At 54.9% G+C, this 26,487-nt stretch overlaps 1 protein-coding gene across 9 annotated transcripts in view; it reads left to right on the forward strand.

Moving 5' to 3' along the window:
- Positions 1-6,885: 6,885 nt before the first annotated feature.
- Positions 6,886-26,487, forward strand: part of ELFN2 (extracellular leucine rich repeat and fibronectin type III domain containing 2) — a 51,206-nt gene continuing 31,604 nt past the window's right edge. For 2 of the 9 annotated variants that reach the window (XM_084802977.1, XM_084802978.1), the window contains exon 1: positions 13,823-14,093. The gene's annotated coding sequence lies outside the window, so the exon portion shown is untranslated. Of the gene's footprint in view, positions 7,012-7,238; positions 7,431-12,357; positions 12,486-13,822; positions 14,094-14,422; positions 15,127-26,487 lie in introns of those variants that run through there. The other 7 variants (XM_084802974.1, XM_084802975.1, XM_084802976.1 and 4 more) reach the window with 6 other exon arrangements.

Consider the following 26,487-nt stretch of genomic DNA (forward strand, 5'->3'; position numbering starts at 1 on the left):
GTGTGTGGAATGTGGAGGTCTGAGGTCAAATGTGGGGAGTCCTTAATTCTCTCTTACTATGTGGGTCCCAAGGACTGAACTCAGGGTCACCAGGGTCTTGGCTGCAAGCACTTTTACTTGCTGAGGCATCTTGTCAGGCCCAGGTTGGGTGTTTTTCAGCAGAGAAAACAGCCACTCGGCAGCTTTCTGGTCCCCACAGCACCTGGAGCAGGAGCCAGCAGCAGGTCAGTGGTCACAAGCTTGGCTGCAAAGCCAGTGACCTCTTAGCTCCCAAGAGGCCCTGAGTGCCCCAGTTCTGGACCAGAGAGAAAATGGGGAGGGTGTGTGCCAACCCCCTCAGCCTCCCTCTAGGCAGTCAGATAGATGGCCTAATAACACAGGCTGGCTAGACCTGTGACCTAGCTCGCAGCACCTCCTTCAATGGATGGAGCTCCTGTGGGACCCAGGACAGCAGCGTTGAGGAGCACTGTGCATAGGGCTCAGACATAGTGGTAAGTTCCTGACCCCAGGGCTGGATAGCCTTGGCTCTCAGGTAGCACACATCAGACCCAGTTGAGAGCCAGGCTTCCTGTCCCCTCAGCCAGCGCTTCCCGGCAGAGGGGTACGGGGAGGTGATCTTGAGGGAAGTCTGGGCTGCCCTGAGACTCTCAGTACCCTGCCGATGTCCTTCTTTGGGAGCGTTCAGGGCAGGGTTGATGGATACAGCCTCAATCTGACATGTGCACCGTCAGGGGGATTCTCACCAGGGCCTCTTTCCCTCAGCACCTCCTCGTTCCTGGCTAGGGCATTGCCACAGTCACCTATGGCCTCGCCTGCATTCCATATGCACTGCCAGGGGCGTCCCTGGGCCCTCCCTGTCCTGGGGCTTGATGTAGGCAAGCAGCCTCACAACATGAACATGTAGTTACCTCAGCCCCAATCCAGATAACCAGGGGGCCGTCTGTACTTTATTGGGGACCCCTCTGTAACGGGCTCTTTGGGTCAGATGGCCCATTCTAGAAGATATCAGAATGTGGCACTGGCCTCTGCCCTTGTAGGTACCTCCCCTTGGGACCACATCCCTGGCTTCCTTCTTTCTTGTTAGCCTCATAGGAAACTTCAGAATCTTTCCTCTGGCTCTGTCAACTCCAAGAACTGCAGAGACCACAGATTCCCAGAATCCACTTCTTTGGTGATGGAGATCAAATGATGGCCAATTTGGCATCTGTCACCCTTTGCTACTTCATATTGTTTATCTGGACACAGAACTTGGAGCTTTCTCATGTTCCCCTGGTGTCAGCCATCAGACCCATCGGCCTTCAGGGATAGCCTGAGGGGACCTTCTTCCTAGAACCCACACCCTGTGTAGACCCAGCGTGGCCCTAACCACAGTGTCATCTGGGGACAGGTTGTGAGAACCATCCTGGTCTCTGCCTTTGTATGGCTGTGGAGGAAAGCAGCACTAAATCACGAGGGTGCATAGGTGGTCCTATAGGGACAAGGGGCCGAACCCCATTGCCCCTCAGCCTGTACCTACTTGTCATCCATAGACAGCATCATGAAACAGGTCCTTAGCCTTGGCTTGGCCTCAGAGGGCAGGGATGACATTACCAGAACACACCCCCTCCCTCCCACACTGGACCCCAGAACCTGAGCAGTAGGCTTGTTTTTGCTGATCTCAGCTTTGGAGTTGGGAGATAATCCATTATATAACAGATGATGGATATGGCAAACAGTCAGGCTTTCCTGAAGGAAGTAGGGCAGAGAAGGTGGGGAGGGGGAGGGGGGGCAGGAGGAACCTTAGCTCCCTAGGGGGTCCCCTCTCCATCCTCTTCTTCCTGACAGTTGCTTACTTTTCCACCTTCAAGGTCTCTCATCCTCCTTAGGACCCAGAAGCATTTGACCCTTGACCACGGCCTTTAACATTGCTTCCTGGACCAATCACTGTGTCCAGGAACACAAGACAGCTCCCATCTGAGGACCCCTTGCCCAGAAGGCATCCCTGTCCCCTGTCCTCATCTCTTCCTGCTCCATGCCTCTTGGGGCGGGGCATCCATGTTGGGCACAGGACAGGTATTGTCCTAAACTCACATGTACCCTCCAGACTTTGCCTCTCATTATGGCTTTTTCCCGCCAGTGGGTCGAGCATTCTGCCCCAGCACCAGAAGCCCAACAGGATTGTGACACCTTTATACGTCTGTGCTGTATCTGTGATTTGAGGATCGCTTAACCTAATTTCTTAGCATCAGCTCAGATGGCATGAAGATCAAGGGAAAGAAAATTTACATATAGCCGAAGAGCGCATCCTGTTACTCAAATGAGTGCACACAGCATTTGGCATCTCTACTTTCCATTCTTCTCCAAGCCCCAAATAGAAGAACTTCTGGGGGCGAGGAATGTCCTCATGATATGGCCAAGGTAGTGGGGCCACTGGAATGTGAGTCACATTTGGTCAACTCAGGAATGGAGGGCACTTTGCTGGTGGGCTGTGAGGACCGCTCCTTAGCACCACGAGAAGACCCCAAGGTGGGTGGAGGTCTGGGATGTAAGACAGGGCTCCAGGCAGCTGGAAGTGCCACCATGCTGTGGTGGACTCCGAGACTCTGGGATGGTTCCCTTACAGTTGTTCCTTCTGCCCCCACGTCATTCCACCTGTGAGCAATAAAGTTCCGTGGGGGGGGAGGGGCACCTCGATTCATGCCCCCTTTAAGACTGCCCATGCCTGTGGGGGAGAGCAGGAATTGGGGTGCAATGGGAAGAGGGAGAGAGGCTGGTTGCCCAAAACACAAGCCCTTAATGGCCACGTGTAGAGCCTGTTAATTAGGGTGACATATGAAAAGAGCCCTGGGCTCCTTGATAGAGTGGCGTTCACGTGAATTGGGGAAGGGCCACAGAAAAGAGCGATCACAACAGGGAAGGCCTCAGCAGTAGACAGGACAGGAGCACGTGAGAGCACCAGGTGATGTTTGTGGCCGGTCACTACGGCTTCCAGAGTGTCACTACGGCTTCCAGAGTGTTCTGGGAGCTGAGGGAAGGAAGAAGTGACATCCTCCAGCTCATTAGAAGGTCCATGTGGGAGGCGGGCCTCAAATAGTGTCCCTTGCTAGATAGTCTGGCAAGAAGCAGGGAGGGAGGATCTTGGGGGAGGAAAATCCTCTCAGGCAAAGGGCAAAGTCTGGCATGAGAGATTCGTGGGTATGTCCTGGAAAGGGCTGACCTTGCACTGCTGGCGCACAGAGCATGCGCTTGGTGATGGCAGAGGTGCTGAGGGGACGCCAGGGCCTAACTTCAAGGGCCTATGAAAATGCCTTAGGGTTTGCATTGCTGTGATGGAACCCCATGACCAAACAAAACTTGGGGAGGAAGGGTTTATTCACTCATGCTTCCATATAAACAGCTCATCTTCTGAAGCACTGAGGGCAGGAACTCACCCAGGGCAGGGAACCGGAAACCAATGCTCAGGCCATGGAGGGGTGCTGCTCGCTGGCTTGCTCTCCATTGTTTGCTCCGCCTGCTTTTTTTTTTTTTTAAATCAAACCCAGAACCACCAGCCCAGGGATGGCGCCACCCACAATGGGGCTGAGCTCTCTCCCACGAGTCATAACTAAGAAAATGCCTACCCAGCCAGATCTTATAGAGGCATTTTCCCAGTCGAGGTTCCCTCCTTTCAGATAACTCTAGCTTGTGGCAAGTTGCCCAAAGACTAGCCAGCACAGAGAGCAAAGTGGATTTCACTCTCTAGAAGAGAAGGCATAGCATATGCCTGGGCCGCCGCATCTGAGGCAGACATCTCCAGCGGACCCTCTGAGCACTCAGGCAGTCCCTGCCATCCACCTGGCATTGCTGTGAGACCACTTCTGCAGCCCTGCCCAGGCTCTGGGCCACCTCTGGAGGAAGAGGAGGCTCTTACAGGAGACTAGCTAAAGAATGGAGAGGCCCAGCCTGGCCTAGACCTAGGACATGCCGATGCCCACCTACGTCTCACCCCACCCCTCATGAAACGGTGCTCAGGATCCTGGCGTGCACACTCACACTGTGCTCTCATTTCTTTCTTTAAAAAAATTTTTTTTTTAAATCTTAATTTGTTCTCTTTACATCCCGATTGTAGCCCCTCCCTATCGACTCCTGATCCCACCCTCCTTCCCTCATGTCCTCTCCCTCCCTCCCCTAGTCCTCAGAAAGGGGCACCCTGTTCCCCTAACATCTGACTTCAGCCTTCAGCCTATCAAGTCTCATCTGGATTGCCTGTATCCTCTTCCTCTGTGACCTGGCAAGGCCACCCTGCCAAGAGGAAGTGTCGGAAATAGTCCCTACTCCCCTTATTATGGGACCCACAAGGAGACTGTGCTATCTACTACATCTGAGCAGAAGGGCTAGGTCCTCACCATGCATGGTCCTTGGTGGGTGCATCAGTTCCTGCAGTACCCCCACCCCCACCCCCACAGCCCAGTGCACTCTCATTTCAACTGGGAGGCTGCTCTATACCCAAATCTTGACTAATGTGGTAGCCACAAGCCTCATGTGGCCGCTTAAGTCTACATCAATCAAAATAAAAAAGACAAGTGAATTCTGCAGTTGGAGAAGCCACAGTTTTAACCACACAATAGCCACATGAGGTTAGTGGCTCCTTAAATCATTTCCACGGTGGCAGAATGTTACACTGGACAGTGCTGGTGTTGTAGAGAAGACCCAGTCGAAGATCCAGATGGGGTGGTCCACAATGACCTCTAGTCCAGGACAATGTCGTCGCCTTCCTCTGCGTGGTGCAGCAACAGAGCTCAGAGAGGGAAACTAGAGACAGTTTACCTCTGCTCTACAAGGGCCGGTCTTCAAAGGGGGAGCATTGGAAGCTCAAAACTACCGCTGAGCGAGTCTAGCCAGCTCTGCACAGGCCGGGGAGAGAAGGAAGTGCGCGCTGCCTTCAGGACTGGCCAGGAAATAGCCATTTCCTATGAAAGGAAACTGAGGCCGATGGGCGGGGCCGGGGGCGGGGCCGGTGTGACTCTCACTGAGGTTGATGACTGGGAATTGCGTACAGATGAAACCAGAAATGTTACTTTATAGTTCGATGTCTGGTGCTCTCTGGGGTCATTGCTCAGTGTCTTGGGCCAGTGGGGGATTAGGTAGGCCTCTGGCAGTGCCCACCTCAGAGCACACACGAGCCACAAGGCGTTTTCTGCAGCCGTGTATCTGATCCGCCAGAGGGCGCAGGGGCAGCTGTCTCTTCGCCAGAAGTGGGCCTGGCGTTGGGAAGGGCGCTAGTGGAGCTGCACCCTGCTTGGCGCCCAGCCTCGGATTTGGGAGGGGGGGGGGATGCTCTTCGGCTCCCTCTTCAGGGAAGGGGATTAGGTTAGAGGGCAGAGGCAACACAAGGCTTCTTTGCGTCTGCAATAAAGAACTGAAGGATAGGTAGGTAGGAATGTGCCTGCCAGCCAAAGATAACAGGCAGGCCAGAGGCAAAACATCTTATAATCTCTCTGTACTGTGACAAAACAGGTGGCCTGCGTCTCGGCGCTTGTCTACCCTTCTGGTCCTATCCCCGGCTGAGTTCCTGTCCTCGGATGACAAGAGGGAGGTGTTTCTGAACAGCAGTTCTTTCTGCTCTGGTAATACCGAACTCCGTGGGTCTCTCTGCACTTAATACACAAGGATGCTTTCCGCCTCTGCAACTTTGCACATGTTGTTCCCGCAGCCTGGGATACCCTTCTCCACTTTCTTCAGCTGAGCGACTCCTATCCATCAGTTCGCATTCATCGGTCCAGACTCAGGCCAGGCCTGCATGAGATGTCCTTGTTAGGAGATCCAGCAGCCAGGCTGAGCTACTGTACATACACCACCTGAGGACAGGAGCTGGCGAATGCAGCTGTAAAAGTGATGGCGAAGCACAAAGCCTGGCCGCGGCAGAGCTCAACTGGCTAGGTTTGCGGGTCACAGCGGCTGTAGGAGACTCCTGACATCAGCCCAGACTCTCCACCAGCTGCCCATGTGCCCAGCTCACGGTGCAGGGCCTCTCCCTATCGCTGCCGTGCAGGGAGACCCCCTTGTAGGTGGTGTGTGTGTGTGTGTGTGTGTGTGTGTGTGTGTGTATGTGTGTGTGTCCGCTTGAGCTTGGGCCAGGAAGGCCTTAGGAAGTTTCTCTGTAGCCACAGAACCCAGTATCCTCCCGGGGATGGAGTAAGGCATCAAGAGGCAGCCAAGTGCCCTGGTTAGAGGCAGGGAGTACTGGAGACTTGCAAACCTGCTGTGTTACCTTGGGTCAAGCACTCTGCTCACCCGCCTTAGCTGTCCGGTCTGCAAAATGGGAACGCAGCAGCCCCACCGCAGCGCTCGCCAGTGGTTATGCGTAGGATCCCGGGTCAGGGCACCGGCGGAAAGGGGGTGCGCTCGGACGGGGGAGGGTCGGCGATGGGGTTGTGTTCCAGCGGGCGTTGCACCCAAAGCAACTTTGCCTCCAGCTGTTGAATGAGCTGCAGGAGACGGTGGTGGGGTGGACACAGCCGGGTAAGAGGTGCCTGAGGCGGGGCGGGGCCGGGGGGCGCGCTCGGCGGGTGCCCGGGGCTTGGCGGTCCGCGGTGCAGCCACCTCACTGGGCGCCGCAGCTGCAGTAGCGCCGGAGCCCAGGCCCCCGCCCCGTGGCGTGTGTCTGAAAGCGCGCTTGTGGCCGTGGAAGCAGCCGGCGGAGGGGCGGGAGGGTCTGCAGCGGAGAGGCCTGTGAAGAGATCCGGCTGCAGAGCCGGACGGACCGACCGACACAGGGATCCCCAACCTCTGAGGCCCCCCGCCCAACACTTGGGCCCTCTGCGGGCGGCAGCCCTGCGCGGCGGGAGGCGGGGGTGGCAGTGTCTGCGCGCACACGCACGCTCACAGACACACACGCCCGGGCCACGCCACAGACACACGACACGCACAGAGCCACGGCCGGCCGCCGCGCACACTCGCACCCGCGCTCACGCTCGCTCTTCGGCGCAGGCCCCGCAGCAGCCGCTGCCGGGAGGCGGTGGCATCCCGCTCGGATCCCAGCTGGGACTGGAGGTGAGTGGATTCCTCCAGATCCGAGCGCTGCTGGCGCCTGGCGAGACCCTGGGAATCCGGGCTGCGCTGAGGGCGCCCTGGCCTCCAGCGGGGGTGGGGCTTGGAAAGGAACCCAGGAGGGGAAGATGAGCCAGGGAGAGCCACTTCGGGTTCCTCTTGGTCTGGGGATCCCCGTGAGACCCCCAGGGGACCACCCTGCGCAAGGTAGTGGGGGTGAGGTTGGGCGGAGGCGTGGTGGGAGGACAGGAAGGACGATCGTCGAGGTGAGGATTTTCGGGGTAGTGATGCAGAAGCTTAGTGGAAGACGGTTTTGCTAGCCAGTGCCATACCGCACCTCTCTGGCCCCCATTTTAGCGAACCAGAGGCTCCGCCCCCCCTTTTTTACTGAGTCCTAGCGGGTCAAGGAATTCATCTTACTGGTAAGGAGGGGGTTGACCGGATGGCTAGGTGGCTGGCCTAGGGGGAGGGGGCCGGGGGACCGGGGGGACCAGGGTGCGGCTTGTCCCCCTTTCTCTAGGGAGCATTATAAATTTAGTAGGAGGACTAGAGTTAGGGTGTGTGGGGGACCTTTACAAGGGCTCGGATTTTTTCCCTCAGCAGGGCTGGTGTGGGACAAGCACAGAAGTACCAGCATAAACCGACAGACTGCAGCTCTGACTGGGCCCCGCCACTGCCGGTGGTGTGTGTGTGTGTGTGTGTGTGTGTGTGTGTGTGTGTGTGTGTAGATTGCAATTGGCTAGGGGGGCAAAGGGTGGGCGTGTTGGCTGGTGGGGTGGTATATACAAGTGGGAAGGGCTGTGTATTGACTCAGGATAGACTCCCCCATACACACACACACACACACACACACACACACACACACACACAATCTGTGGACCAGCAGGGCTTCCTCCGAATGTTTGGAGGGGAGAGAGCTGGCGTGTGTGTGTGTGTGTGTGTGCGTGTGCGTGTGTGTGCGTGTGTGTGTGTGTGTGTGTGTGAATCTGCGCACTTAGGGAGATTGTGTGGTGGATGGAAGCTGACAGGCCTTGGTGTGTCAGGCATGACCAAGGAGAATGAGCCAGGAACACTGCTTGGAATCTCAGTCAGCTTTGGTACTTAAGGGCACTTCCCAGGGCTCAGGACTTTTCCTACCCTGCAGTTGGCCCTTCACTGAGAGATAGATACAGGTGTTGGGCTGGTGTGTGTGTGTGTGTGTGTGTGTTGAGTGCGCGTGCATGTGTGTTGAGTGCGCGTGCTTTTGTGTCCGGCTGCGGGTGTCACTGTCAGCAGGCCACGCTGTGGGAGGAGAAGCTGGGGGAAGGGGTAGCTGCTGGCGGTACCTGGAGGAGTGTAGTAGAAGCCGCAGCTCTGGCCGTTGGCTTCACCGAAGGAGGAGGGGCATCTCAACACCCGGAGCTGCATCACGGGGGAGGGGAGGAGGGGATGGCGGGGGTGGGGGGGTGGGTGGGGGGTGGTGAGGCGTGTTTGCTTGTGTGTGTGTGTTCTTGGCTCACACTGTTTCTGTAGCCTGTGGACACCTGTGGGACATGTCATATCTAGATCAACAGCAGTGCATGTGGGCTTGCACATGCGTGTAAATGTTGTCTGGTACGTGGGTGAATGCACACTTGTGCTGTCTCAGCTACCCGTTGGCCCTACTTCTATGCATGGTGGACAGGGGACACCTCTGGGCCAACAGTCTCGGGGCAGGAAGAGAAAAGTAGGGAGACACTGGGGAGAAAGAAGTATGTGTGATGTCAGCAAGAACCTTAGGGTGTGACATCAGCTTTAGGCTATTGGTGACGTCACTGGGACAGCAGTGTGAGGGCCACCCTCATGGGCCTGGGCATATGATATCACTGTGCCTATGTGGGGCTGGATGTGGACATGTCCCCCTGGGAGGGAGAAGAAGACGGGCAGGGGGTGCGGTCTCAAAGCATGTGTTCTCTCCTAAGGGGTTCCCACTTCAGGGTGGTCTAATGCATCTGATCCTCCCACACGTGGCACCTCCTAGCCTCTGACCCCTTTTAGGTCTGTGCTGGCCTTCTTGTCCCAGCATCTCACTTACCCTGGGCACCCTTGTTTGTGCATGGGCATATGGTGAGGGAGCCTGGAGCCTTGGAGTCTAATCTTAATTTGTCATCTTCTGAGTTTTGTGATTGGGACGCTCTTGTGCCTCACGTCTCTGCCTGGTCTTTGATCTGTCACTTGTGGAGGGGACTAGAGGTGAAGGGTGGGTTGTCACAGGAACTACCGTGGGCTTTTCTGTGTCTGGCATATGAGGTGGAACTCAGCCTGTGCCAGGTCTGTTTTCCATTCCCTGAGAAGCGGGCACCCTCCCTCCGGCACCCCCTGCTGTTTTGGTTTGTAACTTTGCAAAGAAATTGCTTCTCTTCTTTCCTGGGGTCCTTGCAGCAGTCCTGTAGGTGGGTGGGCGGGCTGCTGTCACCAGCACTCAGGGAAACTGAGGTCAATGCGATGTTTCCTCCACAGGGTGGCTGCAGGGGAACATCAGATCAGCAGAGAGGGGGAACCTTTGTGCCACAGAGGGTGGGGGATGGGTCAGGTTGACAGGTGGGTTGAACTGTTGACTGGCCATGGCTCCCACTGATTTGGATAGACATGGGCACACCCATCTGCCAGGCCTTCTTTAGTGGGGAGGATCCAGGGGAGGGTCCAGAGTCTCTGTATCCTTATGCTTGTTCCTCAGTATGGCCCTCTTGTCACCCCATGGGTGCTCTGGAAGCAGAATGAGATGTTGAGGCCACCTCTGCCATTCCCAGTTGCCTGTGACATGGGCTCCTATAGGTAGGAGGGAGTGACTGTTTATCTTGGAATTTGACAAATGAGGCCAGGCCAGCTAAGGCTCCAGAGCCCAGGTCCTCCCGAGTCCCAAACTGCTCTCTGCCTCCCGTGCTGTCCTAGCTGAGTCCACTGCTTCTCGCTTTGACGTTCCCAAACCTGTCAGGCTGCTCTGTGAGAATAGTCTGGAAGGCTAACTCAGTCCTCTGCCTCCAGCTACCTCAGCTGATCTCTGATCAAATTAACCCTTCTCCTGGCTCAGGGACCTCCCAGGGCAGAGGCTTTGACCCTGTCACTGGTGGGGAATCACATCTATGGGCTCAGGATAATAGAGTTCCCTTTTCCTCATCCCAGCCCTGCACACAGCTCCTGGGGAAGCCCCTGCGAGGTCTTGAGGACTGGAGAGCCACTCGGGCAGGCCAGAGGAAGGGGTTGGCTTCAGGGAGCGATGAGAAACACAATGACAATACCGAGAGGAATATTAGAGACGATCCCTCCAGTCCCTGCCTAGGGCCCTGCTTGGAGTATCAGCTATAACTTGCCCTTGGCCCTTGCCCAATCCCACAGAATCCTTGTGTGGTGAGATCAGTTGTTATTCTTCAGTTCAGCAACAAGGCACAGAGAGGTTGTAGACCACCCTAGGGCTGTCCAGCAGTGGAGTCAGGACCTGAACTTCAAAGGTATACCCCATTCATAGCTAAACTTCATTGCCAAACAGGCCTGGGACTTTTCATCTTTGGATGCCCTGTCATCAGGGCCCTCCCTGGGCCTTATGGCACTCATTTGCAAATGAGACCAGGGACCTGGCCTTATGAGAAACAGCAGGTGAGGGAAGCCTAGTGTGATGGTTTCAGGGCTGGAAGGGCAGGAGGAGGCACTGGGGCCGACCAGCTCCCAGGTCTTACTCTCCCCTCCCAGTTATTTTTCTGTCTCCACCCCGGGCCTGTGACATTGCTGAAGGCAGTTCTCTGATTTTTGGCCTTGCACGGTACCTCTAGCATTGTGTTAGTGGGCACTTGGCAGTGTGTGTGTGTGTGTGTGTGTGTGTGTGTGTGTGTGTGTATACAGACACTCACATACACACTCCCTGCCCTTTCCAGCCTGTACTTCTTATCCTCTGAATTGCACATGAACCAGTTCAGAAAGTGATGAGCGTCTGGGATTTACATTCTAGGTCCTGCTCCCTCACCTCCTACCCCCCAAGGCAGAAGGCAAAGCACATCCTCCCTCTCATCCCCTCTCTCTAAGGAACTATGGGAAGTGACTCCCAAGAGTTGCTGATCTGCCTGTTCTGAGCCAGCCCCAAGACCTGACTCAGTTTCCCTCCTGAGTGCCGTTTCTTTCCCACTGCAGTCCTTCTGGCGTCCTGGAGAGCCAGAGGCTTGGGCCTGCTTATCTCTTTTCCCTGCCCTTCTCATGACCTGGGCTCACAGTTCAGCCTGCTCTCCGACGAGCCTTTTCTGGTCCATCTCTCCCACTGCCAAACTCCATAGGTCCTAGAAAATGCTCACCAAAACACACGTCCCTTTCATCTGCAGGAGGAAGGCTGCTGCGTTCCAATTCAGATCGCACGCACATATGTACACCATTCACCCGAGGAGAACAGCAGGCCCTGGGGCTCAGACAAGTGCCTCTCGAAATGAGTCCTAAACCTCTGGCACACAGTAGGGCTTGCTTGACAGCCGGTCTTCATTAGTGAATGTTCTGACTAGGAAAGGCTGGTGCTGCAGGCTGCAGGCAGGTGCTGTGAAGCCTCAGGCTGGCTGGGGGAGGCTGGGCTGCCTTCTGTTCTGGGCAATGTAGAGTTCCCTTGAGCCGGCACCTGCTCTGTGCGGAGAGGCACAAGAAACTCTTTTTTATTTTTTTCTTTCTTTCTTGTTTAATTTTGGCTAGAGGATTTTGGCTGCCAGCCTCTGGGGGGTGGGAGTGGGGGCTTGGCCAGGTGGAGAGAGGCATGTGTGGGCCAGAGTCAGGGCACAGAAGCATGGAGTGAATTTTGAGAAGGCAAGTCTAGACTTGTAGTTTGGGGAGGGGGGGGGGAAATCAACCATACAGGCTTGTGAGTGCTGGGCTGAGAAACCATGCATCATGTGTGTGGCTTGGAGCATGCAAATCTCTAGTGTCTGTTAAAATGCAGGTTCTTAAGCCCTGCTTGGTGTGACTTCCATTCCATAGGGTGGTGTGAGGGTCCAGGAACCCCTCGGATGATCAACTCATGTTTGCAGATGGATGACAGCAAAGAGAAGCTGTCACATGTCCCCTTGGGCTTCTGGGAATCTTCCCAGACTATGGGGAGACAGCAAGACCGTCCTGGTTCTCCCAAGGAACCTGAACTAAAAGCAGAACCCTGCCTCTGGTGACACAGGTGGATATGGACTGACAATCTTTAGCTTGACCTGGCTGCTGTTCTACATAGATTCTGAAAGCCCCTCAAACAGTCCCTAGATGCCCCTTGGTAGCACTGCTGTTGCACAGATGATCAAGAGGATGCAGTCTGCAGTCCAGGATTCGAGGTGTCACAGCTGGTAAAGCCAGGCCTTGGAGGCAAAGAGCTGGAGAGGGCCTGCCCCAGCACCTTGGACAGAGCACCGGTTCCTACTGGGAGCTGGCTGGGCCTGCGGCTGCGCACCGCAGCGGGCGCGAAGGAGGGGTGCAGAGGCAGGAAGGAGTCCCAGAGGAGCTTGTATCCGGTGGGTCAGGTCTGGTTCCGCGGGTCCCCCCGCCACGCGCCCCCGCCACCCCAGCCTCGTCCTGCGACGCTCGTCTCCGCTCGGCGTCGCCCGCCCCCGGCTCCGCCGTCGCTTTCCGCCTTACTTCCCTGTGCTTAGAATTTGCAACCGCAGCCGCTGACGCTCTCGCAGCCAATTTCACGGGCTCTGGGCTCGGCTCGGTGCGCGGGATGGAGAGCCGCCGGCGGGGGCGGGCCGGGGTGGGGGTGGGGGTGTAAGTGGGGGTGGGAGTGTAGGTGGGGGTGGGAACGCAGCAGAGGCTGGCATGTTGGTAGGGCAGGAGCATGCCTGGATCGGACCTGGAGCCAAAGCACATTCCTTGGGACCATTGTAGAGGGTGCAGGCATGATCCAGTGTCCTGGGGGTTGTGTGGCAGGTGTGAATTAGTCTTGGGGCCTGGGAGGGGTTCCCTGTGTGGGCAGGCTTTGGGACATATATGTGTTGGCGTGTGAAACTCTGTAGGGTGTCCTGTGCACGGGGGCGTGTTTGTCTGGGTGCTTTTTGGCAAGCCTTGATGTGTGAGCAGTCCACAGTGGGGGGCTAGTGTGTGTCTGTGGGTGTGCTGATGTGTGTCTCCGCAGTGTTCCCAGGCGTGTTGACACAGCTGTGGGGCTGTGTGTTGGGACGTATGCCTGTATAGCCCTCCCTCTCCGTCCAGGCTCTGTGGGCGTGTTGGTTCTGTCTGGGTGCACTGTGTGGGTGTGTGTCTAGAGTGTGCCCCATGGGATGGCTGCAGTCCTGCTGGCCAAGGGTCTCAGTGTGCTTCTGCTAGGGCTGGGAGCCACTCTCCAAGCCCCCACCCTAGTTCACCCCTCCTGCCTCTGGGTGGGGGTGAGGGAACCCAGGCCAGCAAGGCTTCAGTGTTTATGTTCTGGGCGCGATGGCTGCCGGTGCTGGGTAGGTCTGCATATGTTTGTGAATGGCACTGGTGAGGGGGTGAGGTGTGAGCCCCTGCCTGCGGGGGAGGTCTGGGAGTGCCATCTGGGCTAGTGGAGGATGTAGGACCAGACAGGCGAGGGGCTCGTGTGTGTGCACAACACGTGTGTATACATTCAGAGGCAGGGCTTGGTCTCCACCATCCCTGTCCCAGTTGTGTCTGTGCAGGTGGAGGACAGACAGGTATATTTAAACCCACGGTGGGAGGCTGGCAGGGCAGGACTGGGCAAGGGGCGTGTGTTAGCCATGTGGAGTTCTGGATGAGGGAGGGCATGTAGGGTCAGGGCTCTTCCATCCTCACTGCAGCCCAGGGTGTGGCTCCAGCTGATGAGAGTTGCTGGTGATTTGGATGACTGGCTGGAAGGTGACCCAGGTGGGCATTGAGATGAGGTGAAGATTGTACATGTGGGCACTGGGTGTTGGTGTGGCTGTGGGACGTGTGGCCGTGACTGTGAGTGGGGTGACTTGAGAGGGCCCCCCATTAGAGTCAGGAACCCAGTGGCAGAGTTGGAGTCCCTCCATTTGCAGAAAACTTATCCATCTGTTGATCGCTCTTCTGCCCACGAGCTTCAAAGATGTCTGGTGGCCCCTGGACTCTCGCTGTGCTCCCGAACCCTGCGATATACTTTGGAGGTATACTGCCTTCTGTATCTTGAGGCTCTTCCCTGCCAGTGCTCCTTCCCCACTGGTACTCTCTCTGTCTCTAACCAGTTTGCCATACTGCTCCATCTTTCAGCCCCATCTCTCATCCCGACTCTCTTTTCCTTTCCATCTCTTTCCTATCTTCCTATCTCTCATAGCATCTCCTCATCTCTCTCCCTAACCCTCTATCTCTGTCCTTCTCTATCTCCTCCCATATGTCTCTCTCTCCACCTCTCCATCTCTCTCTCTCTCTCTCTCTCTCTCTCTCTCTCTCTCTCTCTCTCTCCCTCCCTCCCTCCCTCCATCTATCTCTCTTCTCATCTCTCTGGCTTCTCTTTATCTTATTGTCTCACTCCATCTCTTTCCATATCTCTCCATCTCTCTCTCCCCTCTCCGTCTTCTTCCAGCTCTTCTCTTTGCTGTCTCTCTCCATCTCTCTCCTCATCTTGCTGTCTCTCTCCATCTCTCTCCTCATCTTGCTGTCTCTCTCCATCTCTCTCCTCATCTTGCTGTCTCTTTCCATCTCTCTCCTCATCTTGCTGTCTCTCTCCATCTCTCTCCTCATCTTACTGTCTCTCTCCACACTTCTTTATCTCTGTCTCTCCCCACATCTCTCAGCTACCACTGTCCTCCATCTCTGTCTCTAGATCTGTCTCCATCTCTCTCCCTTTCCCTCCACCCCTCCCTTCCCTCGGCCTCTTCTCTCTCACACTGATATCATTTGTGGTATATGCTGTTGCCATGGGAAACCTAAGAAAGAAGTGAGTGTACCCTTCAAGACTTCAGCATTTTCCCTCCTCCCTCCTCCTGCTGTCCCCTCCCTCTCTTCCTCTTCTCCCTCCCTCTCTCCTCCTTGACTCCTGGCAGAGCGGAGGACTGAAGAGCTGCTGCTACGTTGGGCCAGGACCCAAGACCCTATTGCTACCGCTGCCGCTGGGGCTTCTTGGGGACCTCCCTCTTTGAGACCCAGGCCAGGAACTGAGCCTCACTGGCTGCAGGGGCCCTCTTTGCCGGCAGACATCTGGTAAGGACAGGGTCCTTATGTCTGTGAGTGTGTGGCTGTTTTCGAGCACAGCTCACATGACCTGGCCTTGCAAACCCGTGATGTAGCCCAGCTTCAGCCTGCTGCAGGTCCCTTTCTGCATGTCTCAGACCCTGCCCCCAGCCTTGGGCACCCCAACCTTGCTTCTTCCTGATTCCCTTTCCCAAAGGCCTAAGAGGCTGCTGGCAAAGTGGCAGGCTGTGGGGGCTGGGGCAGTCCTCACGGAGGGTAAAAAGAAAGCCCTCAATTCCAGCCCCTTTGCCTAGCTTAGAGGCCGACTCTCTCTGGCCTGTGCAGAGGATAACTGTATCTGCTGGGAGTGTGTGTGTGTGGGGGGTCATGCTCTGGGTAGGTCTGGGAGAACATGGCCTCTCTTCCCCCCTATGGGAGCTTTTCACCAAAGAGCAGGCTGCTGGAGGGCCTAGGTGAGAGTTGAGTTGCTGGCTGTGTATGTATGTGGGGTCTGATCCCCCCTGTTATTGAATTTTAGAGGTACCAAGGAGAGGAGCGTGACACCAGGAGGCCGTGCAGGCAGGCAGGCAGGCAGCCCTGTTCCAGCCTAACTATGGTTAGTGCCTGCCCTGGAGAGGAGAGGGCTGTCACTGTCAGCATGGCTGTGTTGGTGGTGGCCACGTGGAGGGAGCTGTTGTCCAGGCAAGCGGGCGGGCACTGAGTGACGGCAGTTGCTGTGGCATTGTGGTCTCCATGGAGAGAGGAGGAGACAGCGAGGAGGCTGGCTGGCTGGGCTCAGTGTTGGTGGTTGCTAAGCAGAGAAAGATGCTGTCTCTAAGGTGCGGTGGTCTCCACGTGGAGGGCCTGAGGCCGCTGAGCTGTGCAGGTCCCGAAAGGGGCTTCTGCAGGGAGAAGGTGTGGTAGAGGAGTATCAGGGAGGGGGCTTGGGGGGGGGGACTTGATGTTGCTGTTACAGGCTGAGGTGGGTGTTTGAAGCGGGGAGTGCTTCCCCATGGATAGACCTGAGCTTCCTGTCCCTTTCTATCCTTCCAAAGCTTTCATTTGTGCTTTGAAGGGACTGTGGCCTGTCTGGACCTCTCTTAGCCCTTCTTTCCTCAGGGCCTTTGATCTTCTAAGTCCCCATCTGGACACATGTTTATTTATTGTTCCTGTATATGCTGGAGACCCGCTGTCCCAGTTGCAGCGCTTTGGGCATCTGACATTGATTTCTGCCTTCGAGGTCCCAGTTGAGGAAGCTCATTGTCTGAGGTCACTCATGAGGCCCGGGACCCTGGTTACAGAACACCCAGCTTTCAGGTCCCTTCCCCAGGGGACCTGCCTCTGCATCTGCCTCTCCCCAGGAATTCCCTGGAAGCAGTATTTCCTTGAAATAATAACAAGAAGCAGCTGAGAGGTGTGTTGAACTTCTGGGTTTGAGTGCTATGACCCTGTGTCTTGGTTTTCCCCCTCTGTACAATGGGAACACGGCATCTGCCCCCCCCCATGGCTGTGGGGGGGGGCATGGCATGGATACCTCGCATGCCTAGCATGTTTCTGGGTCATAGCTGACTCACAGCAGGTGACACCATTACTGTCCTCTTAAAGGTGACTCCAATGTGGTTTTCTGCTATTCACGGGAGGCCAGTGGTCTTGTTCCTGGAGATCTGCCTCCTCTGTGTCTTTTCCCCTTGTTCTTCTCTAGGAATGGGAACAGGGTCTCCTGCTGGTCAAGCAGCACTGGAGCCCCGTGTTGACTGAGTCCTCTCCTGACTGCTTTGTGTGCACTCTCATCAAGTGGTCCTCCTCACGGGTGTTGTCCGAGTCCCTCTTTCCTGCCTTCTTCCTTGGATTCTGTGCTTTAAGCTTTCTCAACCAGCCCTGGCCTGGGGCACTGCCCATATAACTGACTCAGGGATCACCTAGCCTGTTACTTTCTTGGCACCACGGGGGCATTATGGCAAGGGACTGAGACGGATGCTTTCAGGGGACTCCGGAGTCACTTGAGCAACAGTCCGAATGACTGTCTTTCACGTGACAAGGGTCTTGGTTCATGTCCTGATCTGGAATGGAGAGATGACTAACTTCCCCTCACCAGTGGAGAGACCCTCCCCTCTTCCCCCTCCCACCACGACAGCCTTCTTTGAATTTCAGGTTGGCCTGGGGAGGGGGCCAGAGGGCTGTTCTGGGTGACCCCAAATGGTGCTAAGAGGGACCAGGCACCGCCCCTCCCCTGAGATTTTAGTTGGGCACAGACTTTCACAGGGTTAAGCAGATGTGAAGTGGCCAGGGGACTGACAGGAGCCCAGAGCTGGGGACTATCGGGCTTAGGCGGTCTCTTAAGTTATCGTTTATGGTCTGTGGGATCTTGGGGCTGTAATTTCCTTACCTGTAATAGTGAATAGTGCAACGAGGACAACTTTAAATGAACTAGGGCGTGAGGAAGATGTCTCAAGTCCACCATGCCCAGAGGCTGGTGACTTAGCTGCTGGGAGGCGAGCACCTGCTGTTCCCAGGTGTGTCTCTGGGTTCTGGGTCTCATTTCCCTCCCTGGACTTTGCGGCGATTGGTCTTTCTGTCATTGCTGTTTCCTGGTTGGCTATTCCAGTTGTTGCTTCTTTGGGGAAACCCTCCCTAGGACCCTGTGTGTCTCTCTGGGCCTCCTCATCCTCTTTCCTTATGGCCTTGAACACAACCAATGGTGCTTTTATTTTATTTTTTAAAAAATTGTTATTTTATGGGTGTTTTGCCCGCATGTATATATGCGCGTCACATGCATGTCTGATGCCCACGGAGGCCGGAAGAGGGTGTTGGGTCACCTGGAATGAGAATTACAGAAGGTTGGGAGCCCCCGTGTAGGTGCTGAGAGTTGAACTCTGGTCCTCTGGAAGAGCAGTCAGTGCTCCTAACCACTGAGCTATCGCTCCAGACTCTATTGCTTTCTTTTAATTGTGAATGCGCCTATATATGTGTGTTTGTGTGTGTGCACACATGTGTGTTCTGGTGTGTACATGTCTGTAGAGAACATTGGTTAGCCTTGGTTGTAATTTCTCAGACATTGCTCGCTTCATTTCCTTCCTTCCTTCCTTCTTTCCTTCCTTTCTTCTTTTCTTTTCTTTAAGCCTGGCCTAGAACTCACTATGTTCGCTAAACTGGTCAGCCATTGAGTCCCAACACCCTCCTGTTTGACAGCAGTGAGATTGCAAGTATCATTCCTGACTTTTTTTTTTTTTTAATGTACATCCTGGGGCTCGAACTCAGGTCTTCCTGTTTAAAGGCAAATGCTTCCCTGTGAACTATCTGCCCAGCCTAAGACACTGTTTGAGGCAGGGTCTCATGTATCCCAGGCTCACCATGTAGGTGAGGATAACCTCCAACTCCAGAGGCCCTACTGTCATTTCCCAAGTCCTGGCACCACAGCTGTACGCTGCCTGGATGCCGTATCTTTTTATGTATCTGTTGGCTTACTCTGTGCCCTCCCTAACCCTGTGTGTGGCGTATGGGCTCCCCAGGGCAAGTCCCTGCTGTCCCTGCTCTGACCCAGGACCCTCGAGAGGTTTGGCAAACAGAATTTCATTAACTATGTGGTGAGCGTGGGGGGACGGTGACCCTGCCTGTCACCCTGGCAGGTCAGCCTTTTCAATCCCATTTCATGCAGGGGAAGAGTGAGGCTAGCTGGGCCTGGACATTCTCTGGGAAAGTGTGCTGGGAAGTAGGTGACAGGCCCTGTGTTTGAACCCTGGGCTGACAAACTCTAGAGCCAGGGCTTTATCTGCTGCCCTGTAGACCCTTGCTGGGAGTCCTGTGTCCCAGGCTGCAGGGTTAGGACTTGACCCTGGATCCACAGGCAAGGTCACAGAAGGCTCTTGGATTAGGAAGGCTAAGGACGACAAGTTTGTGGTAGGAATCAGAACTGTCAGAAGTAATCAAGTCATGCCGGGCGTGGTGGCGCACGCCTTTAATCCCAGCACTTGGGAGGCAGAGGCAGGTGGATTGTTGTGAGTTCGAGGCCAGTCTGGTCTACAAAGTGAGTCCAGGACAGTCAAGATAATGTAGAGAAACTTTGGCCCCGGGGAGGGGGGGGGCAGGGGGGGGAGACGTAATCAAGTAACTAGTTCATTAGCTGGCTGACATCAGGCCAGTTACGGAACCGTTATGGGACTGTAAAATGGAAATCCTCAGACTGAGGCTTTGACTTCGTGTGTGTGTGTGTGTGTGTGTGTGTGTGTGTGTGTGTGTGTGTGTGTAAAAGTATGCATGCATGTGCACGAGTGCATGTAGATGTCAGAAGTCAATATCATATGACATTCCTCAGGTGCCACCTACCTTGGTTTTGAGATGAGTTCTCTCACTTTTACCTGGAGTTCACCAGTCTGGCTGGATTGGTTGAAAAGGAACCCCAGTCTGTCTGTTTCCTTCTTCTTGTCTCTGGAATCAAGTTGGCGCTTCCATGCTGGGATTTTTATGAGGGTTCTGGGCATTGAACTCTGGTCCTCGTGCAGCATGCATGTTACAATTTGTGTTACACCTCCCTAATCTCCTGCCAGCCCGAGGTGTTGATTTCTGAAAAGGGCTATTTTCAGTGTTTGGGACTGGCCACACTCTACCCTGACAGCTTGGGCTCAGTTGTGCCTCATTAAGTCAGGATGGGTGTCGGGGATGTGAATGAATGAAAGAATATCAAAGTAGAGAGAGAGAGAAGGAAGCTGGTTTATTTTATTATTATTACTTTTTTTTTTTTTTTTTTTTTTTGGAGACAGGGTTTCTCTGTATAGTCCTGGCTATCCTGGAACTTGCTCTGTAGACCAGGCTTGCCTCAAACTCACAGAGATCCGCCTGCTTCTGCTTCCTGAGTGCAGGATCAAAGGAGTGCACCACCACCACCACCACTACCGCTGCTGCCACCCAGCAGGAAGCTGATTTAACTGAGCTCCTACTGTTTGCCAGGGACTTTCCACAGCCTCTTCAGCCCACTCAGCATAAGGGAAGCGTCTGAGCACACTGAGGTCTGGGCAGTTCTTTACCAGGGCATGGACAGGGTTGAGCTTGGAAGTTTCCTAATTGGAAGAGGAGAGAATAAGCCAGGTAGAGGAGAGGCCTATGGCGGTCATCTGGACAGTGGGCTATGGTGTTGGCACTGCAAGGATGGGCTGCAGAGTGCCCAGTCCCATTTCAGAGCCTGGACAGGGGTGGTGAAACAGACAGATGCCTCCCTGGCTTGGCTGCCCACCCTGCTGGCAGCCATGCCAGGCAGGGAATAGATCTGGCCTTGTATGCAGTGTCCCAGTGTCTTGCTCAAGACCCCATTTGTTTGGGGAGGAGAAAGGGGGTCTGTGGTACCCAACAGAGGTGGGATTCATGGTCAGGGACTGGCAAGGAGTGTGGCCTGCCTGGTACTGGCCCGACCTGGAGGGGTGCCAGTAGGGAGGTAGAAAGAGAAGGGAACTGGGTGTGGCATGCTGCACTCAAGGAGGGGCCATGTGCAGAGGACCCAGGCAAGAGGTGGGCGTCCCACTGTGGCTTTCTGAGGAAAGGGAGTTCCCCTTGTGAGGGGGTAGGGCTTCCTTTTCTAGAATCCCTAGTCTGAGGGCGGAGGTGCTGGGGGGTGTTCTGAGCTAGGCTTGCTCTCTCTATGTGTGGGAGAGGCTGGTCTTCTTGTCTGTAGGCTTGCTGAATTCTGGGCAGACTCCTTGCAAGTGGCAGCCCCTGGGGACCAGAAGAGGGAGGTTTGGAAGAGGGACTGCACTAGGTTTTCTGCAATTAGAAGTAAGACACTGTACATCAGATCCACTTTAGAGATGTCACATGCCCCGGTCTTGGTTTGCTCATCTGTGAAATGGGGACTTGGCCTGCCTGGGAGGGATTGGGAGGGATGAAAGGAGGGGAGGTAGAGTTGGAGGCGCGCGCGCGCACACACATACACACACACACACACACACACAGAGAGAGAGAGAGAGAGAGACAGACAGACAGACAGACAGACAGACAGACAGACAGACAGACAGAGACACAGAGACACAGAAACAGAGACACAGAGACACAGAGACACAAACAGACACAGACACAGACACAGACACAGACACAGACACAGAGAGATACAGAAAGAAAGCACAAGGCTGCTGTGGCCTGCTCCTGATAACTTCTAGAAGCTGTTGCAGACCTTCCCTTCCACCCACCTGGTGTCCACACTGAGTCACAGCCCAATTAGCACTGCTTTAATGGTCATAGGCATAGAGGGGGTGGGGAGGGCCTGTAGCCTCCTTCCTGCCTTCTACCTTGCGTGTGACCCTGACTAGGTCCACAGTCTCTGGATCTCAGAATAAGACCCAGGTCCCTCCCTTGACGACAGTGACTGAAGTCAATGGGTAGACATGGACCTTTCCCTCTTGCCCAAGGGCTGGGCCTCAAGGATTGGGTAAGGATGCGGAGCTCTCCAGGAATAGCCTCATCTTGGCATGAGATGGGTGCAAAAGGATGTCAGCAGAGGGGAGAGATGATGGCCCAGGAGCCCTGGCTCTAAGCAGAACCTCCACGGGCGAGCCTTTTCTGTACTGCTAGACACTTGGGAAGGCTGGCAGGGGTGACAGACTAGAGCTGAGGAACTCCTGGGCTATGACGTGTGGTGATGCAGGAGGAGCCAGGCACGTGGGCCCACATGTCAGTTTCTGATTCTACCCATAGCAGGCTGCCTGGCTTTGTTCTTCAATAGCCTGAGGTGGTGCTCTTCAGGGCCCAGCCCCACCCCTGACCCAGTAAGGGTTCCTGACCACCAGCTCTGCATTCAGCTTCCTGTTGGGGGGGAGTATAGCTCCAGCTTGTTGGCATGGGTCTGGCCTCTGGTGTCCAGGGCCAGGAAATGTGAGGAAGTTTGCCTCTGCAGCCCCTCCCACCCTGTTCACTGCCCACAGAACAGGGCCCAGAAAGGGAAAGTATGGACTCTGCCCTGGCGCTCTGCCTCTCTGTGGCTTCGTGGCTCCGGGAAGATCATACTCCCAGCCTCAGTTTCTCCATTTGTAAAGGGGATAAGTGCTGGACACCCACTTGCGGTTTCTGCTTCGTGCTTTTCTGATTTGGTGACGGCAGGGGCCTCGAGTGGCTTCTGAGCAGGGCCACAGGGGGCTGGGAAGAACTTTCCTACTGCTGACTCCCTGCTTCTCCTTCCTGCTGCTGTGTCTTGTCCCCAGCTCTCTGCCTGAAGCCAGTGGGTCCTACAGCCTTCTCTCTGGTCCTTGGCCTGGAGGGAGCTGGATTGATCTGTGATGCATTGTGGCCTGGGCAGCTTTGCCTTGTGCTGGCTTTGGGCTGGAGGGTATCCCAGTCATAGAATGTATGGGATACAACCCCTTTTAAGCCAGGGGGATGACACCTGCTATGAATAGAAAAGACTAGGCTGCTGTCCCCAAGACCCCCACTAACCTGCTACTGAATCTGTCTTTAGCTCCCCCCAAACCCATGCAGAACATTTTCTCCTGGCTGGGACTCACCACAAAGCTGGCTGGGTACCCACACATGGAGTTCCTGTTCCCTTCAGGCATAGCTGAGCTGTGCCCCCTCTGACTTTAGTGTGCCCTGTTTTTCTCTCTCTGCTTCCCTGCTGCAGATAGCTAGGCACTGCCTCCCTCCCAGGGCTTCCTGGATACCCTGTGGCACCAAGATGGCAGCTTTCGGAGATGTGCCTCCAGGACTGAGTGTGGTCATCTGGGCTCCCTGGTGCTTTTTGACGCCATTCTGGATGGGGTTCCTACCTGGCAGAGTTCCCTAGTACTGGGCGTCCCTTGCAGTCCTTGCCTGATCTGATATAGGCTCACAGATGCCCAGGGGAGCTTTTTCAGGACCCAGTGGCCCCGGGGTGATGGCAGAGGGGTGTGCTATAGACCTGCTGTGGTCTTCTACGCTTGAAGTGGGATGGGGAAGGTTGAGTGGCAGTTACTGAGGATGGGGCCCAGGAGACTGGAGGTGATGTAGTGATTTAGCCCCACCCTGTGCCCTGCATTATCTCCCACAATTGTTTTCAGTGTCTCCTTCCTCCTTGGCATCTAAGCTGGAGGGTCTTGGGTTTTTTTTTTTTTGTTGTTGTTGTTGTTCTCTAGGTTTAACTGGAAAATTGCTTTGGGCAGGGAGTCCAGAGCTGGGGTTCAAACTGTAGCACTGAAGCATATTTTCCATTGGACCCAATTCTTGGGCAACCCAAGAATCAGGGGAAATGGTTTATTATTATTATTATTTTTTAAATGCCTCAATAACTCCTGTGCTGGTTGTTATTCTAAGAAGGTCCCAAGTGTTCATTATGCTGTCAGCAGGCCCAGAAAAGAGAGAGTATTATACTCCCATGCTACAGAAGGGAAACAGGGCACAGGGAGGTTAGAGATCCAGCTAACCACCAGACAGTAAATCAGTGTGTGTGTGTGTGGGGGGGTCATTTTCCCCATGTGTAAAATGGGATAGCAGTGGTCCTTTAGTAGGGCCGTTATGTGAATCTGGTGTAAAGAGGCCTGTGGGGCCCTAGGCACACAGTAGGTGCTCAACACATAGTGGGCACTGTGATGGTTCTATGACAGGATGGGAGCAGCATGACCGAGTTGAATTTGCCTGACATAAGGATATAGCTAGGAGTGGAGGGAGCCACTGGCAACTCCTCCTCAGGGATGCTCATCTGTGTACCTGTGCCTCTGCCATGAGCCTGGGGCTTGGCCTGGAATATAGCCTGCCATTTGTGACGTAGGCATTCCACCAGCATTTATAGACAAAGTGGCCCAGGGCTGGGGATGTTGCTCAGATGGAAGAATGCTTGCCTAGAACACAGAAAGCCCTGAGTTCTGTCCCCTCACTGCATAGGCCAGGTGTGGTGGGGGAGGCCCCAACCCCAGAACTTGGGAGGTAAGGCAGGAAGATCAAAAGTTCAAGGCCACTCTCAAGGAATATAGAAAGTTTCAGGCTAGCCTGGACAACATGCTACCCTATCATAAAATAAACAAGCAAATAAACAGTGATTTGACCCTAAGGCCATTTGTCAACTGCCTCCTGGAAGAGCCTTAATTCAGAAGAGCAGGGGTTTCCCACAGTGCCAGCAGGGGTTGACCTGGGACCTGCCTCTCATCTTTGTTCAATGCAAACATGAATTGTGAATACACATAAGATCACTCATACCCTAGGCCGACTAGAGGGTTCCCCCCCCCTTTTTTCCTGTTTGTTTGTTTTAGCCTAAAAGTTTCCATCGCTCTGCTAAGTCCATAGGCTGGGTACCACCTGTGGTACTTGTGTCCACCCAGCCTGTGACTGTCTTTGGATAGTCTCAGGATGGATAAGAATCCTGGGAGGGTCCCGGGGAAGAGGAGCAGTGGAAGCTTTGTCCTCACCCTCACCTATAAGCTGTTGGGTGCCTTCTGGCTTCTGCTCACATTACCCAGCAATCCCACCAGCCCAGACTTGCTGCTTGCTCCTCACCTCCATCCTGGCCCTCACAAGCCTTTGGGGGAGGTGACAGCCCCCAGGACCAGAGTCCCCTCACCATCCCTGATGCCAGGGAGTATGGTAATAGGCACAGAAGGCAGAAATCAAATCTTTGTTTCTCCCTCTTCTCCATTCCCCTAACTGGGCAGATGCAGAGGGCAGTTGGGCTGCTCACTGGACCAGGGAAACGGGCTGGAAGTTATGAGTATGGCTGGGAGCTGCCTACAGGGAGTCTTGGGAGGGCAGTCATGGATGGGGGTGTGGTCATGGGACGCTGAACAACCTGCACTTCCCCTGGTGGGGAGTCAGGTGCTTCTAGGGGGGGGACTGCCTGATGGGAGGTGCCATCAGCACCCCCAATTGTGAATTCATTTGTTCCCCGTTCCTGTCTCCCTAGCCCATCACTGATTATAACTGATATCATTTATTGAGTTCATATTATGTGCAGTGACCAGGATGCCTTTTGGGCATCGCCCAGTCTTCAGGGTAATGGTGTGTGGCTCACAGAGGTAAGATGACTTGTCAGGGTCACACAGCTAAGAGGCGAGGCAGAGCCCAGATCTCTTCAGCCTCACCCGTCCAGTGAGCTGTTGGGAGCAGAGATGAGGAGATGCAGACATGAGTGAGTTATTGCTTGATGTGTGCAGACAGGGGGCACATTTTCCCTCCCTCCATCCCCTCCCTCTCCCTCCCTCTCTCTCTCTTTCCTCGCTATGTAGCCCAGGCTGGTCTTGAGTTTTTCAACCTTCCTCTAGCCGCTGCCTCTTGAGTGCTGAGATTTCCAGCATGCACCACCATTCCTGGCTTATTTCATGCTCACGGTGGCCCTGTGAGGGTGAACTTGATGCCTTTGCTTTCCCCATCTGGCATTTAAGGGGTAAACAATTCAGGGAGGTGAGGGTATTACTGATGAGCTCTGGTCTTTCTTTGCTACGATCCCTATGCTCAGGTCTATAACACAGTGGAAGGGCCTGGCACATAGTAGGTGTTTAGCATGTGGTGCTATTCAACACATGGCAAGTGTCTGGCTCATAGTGGGTGCTCAACATATGGTGGGTGCCTGGCACACAGTAGGTGCTCACCAAAGCTCAGTGTCTTGCCTTCTCCCTGAACGTGTGGCACCTGGAGCTGCCTGGGGAGCTGTGGGACGGAGCTTGGGTGACATCTCAGCCCCCAGTGTCGCTTTTATTTGCCAGTGACACTGGGGAAAGCAAGGCTGCACTGCAAAGGTTTGGGGAGTTTGGGACTTGAACCCGAGGGGTTTGGCTTTTAAGAACTGTTATATAACAGGCACCAGGACAGCAGAGTATACTGTCACTATATCTGTCCCTAAGAGTGCTCCCCTAGACTAGTCCTCATCTTCAGCAGCTGCCTAGGCTGTGCTCCAGGCTCCATGCCCCTCAAGTTTCTTATATCAGAGTGATGGGGACACTCATATCTCCACCTCCCGCACCCCCATCCTTGGAGATCTGCCTCTGTCAGGCATCAGCTGTGGCCACCTGCTGATTGAACATGTCCTCGGACTCCTAAAACTCAAGACATCTCTTGCTGGCCTCTCCCTCCACGCCCCGCCCATTTCCCCTTCCTGAGCATGCACCCTGGCAAGCATTCTTGAATCCTGCTCCGGGTTTCCATCCTATAGGGCCTCCAATCCCTGCCCCTTCCCATCCGCCCGTGTTTGTCCCCTCTGTCCCCACCCCTGTGTGCATTTTCACAGTAGCCCCTACTCCTCCTGCACCCCTCTTTAAGGCCAGCTCCCAGCCTATCCCCAGCTTGTGACTGTTTCTGGGCCAAGCAAAGCCCAGATGTCTTGCTCCAGCTCCTGAGACCTGGCAGGATTGGCTCAGCCTTGTGACTTCCTCGGGGGCTCCTTCTCCCTCTCACATGCACTGTCTAGTCCTAGCCTACACTTAGCTCTTCAAACTGCCTCCTCCTGGATGCTGT

The sequence above is a fragment of the Acomys minous genome (genome assembly GCF_964271855.1).
Source record: "Acomys minous genome assembly, chromosome: 12".
In the NCBI taxonomy this organism is placed as follows: domain Eukaryota; kingdom Metazoa; phylum Chordata; class Mammalia; order Rodentia; family Muridae; genus Acomys; species Acomys minous.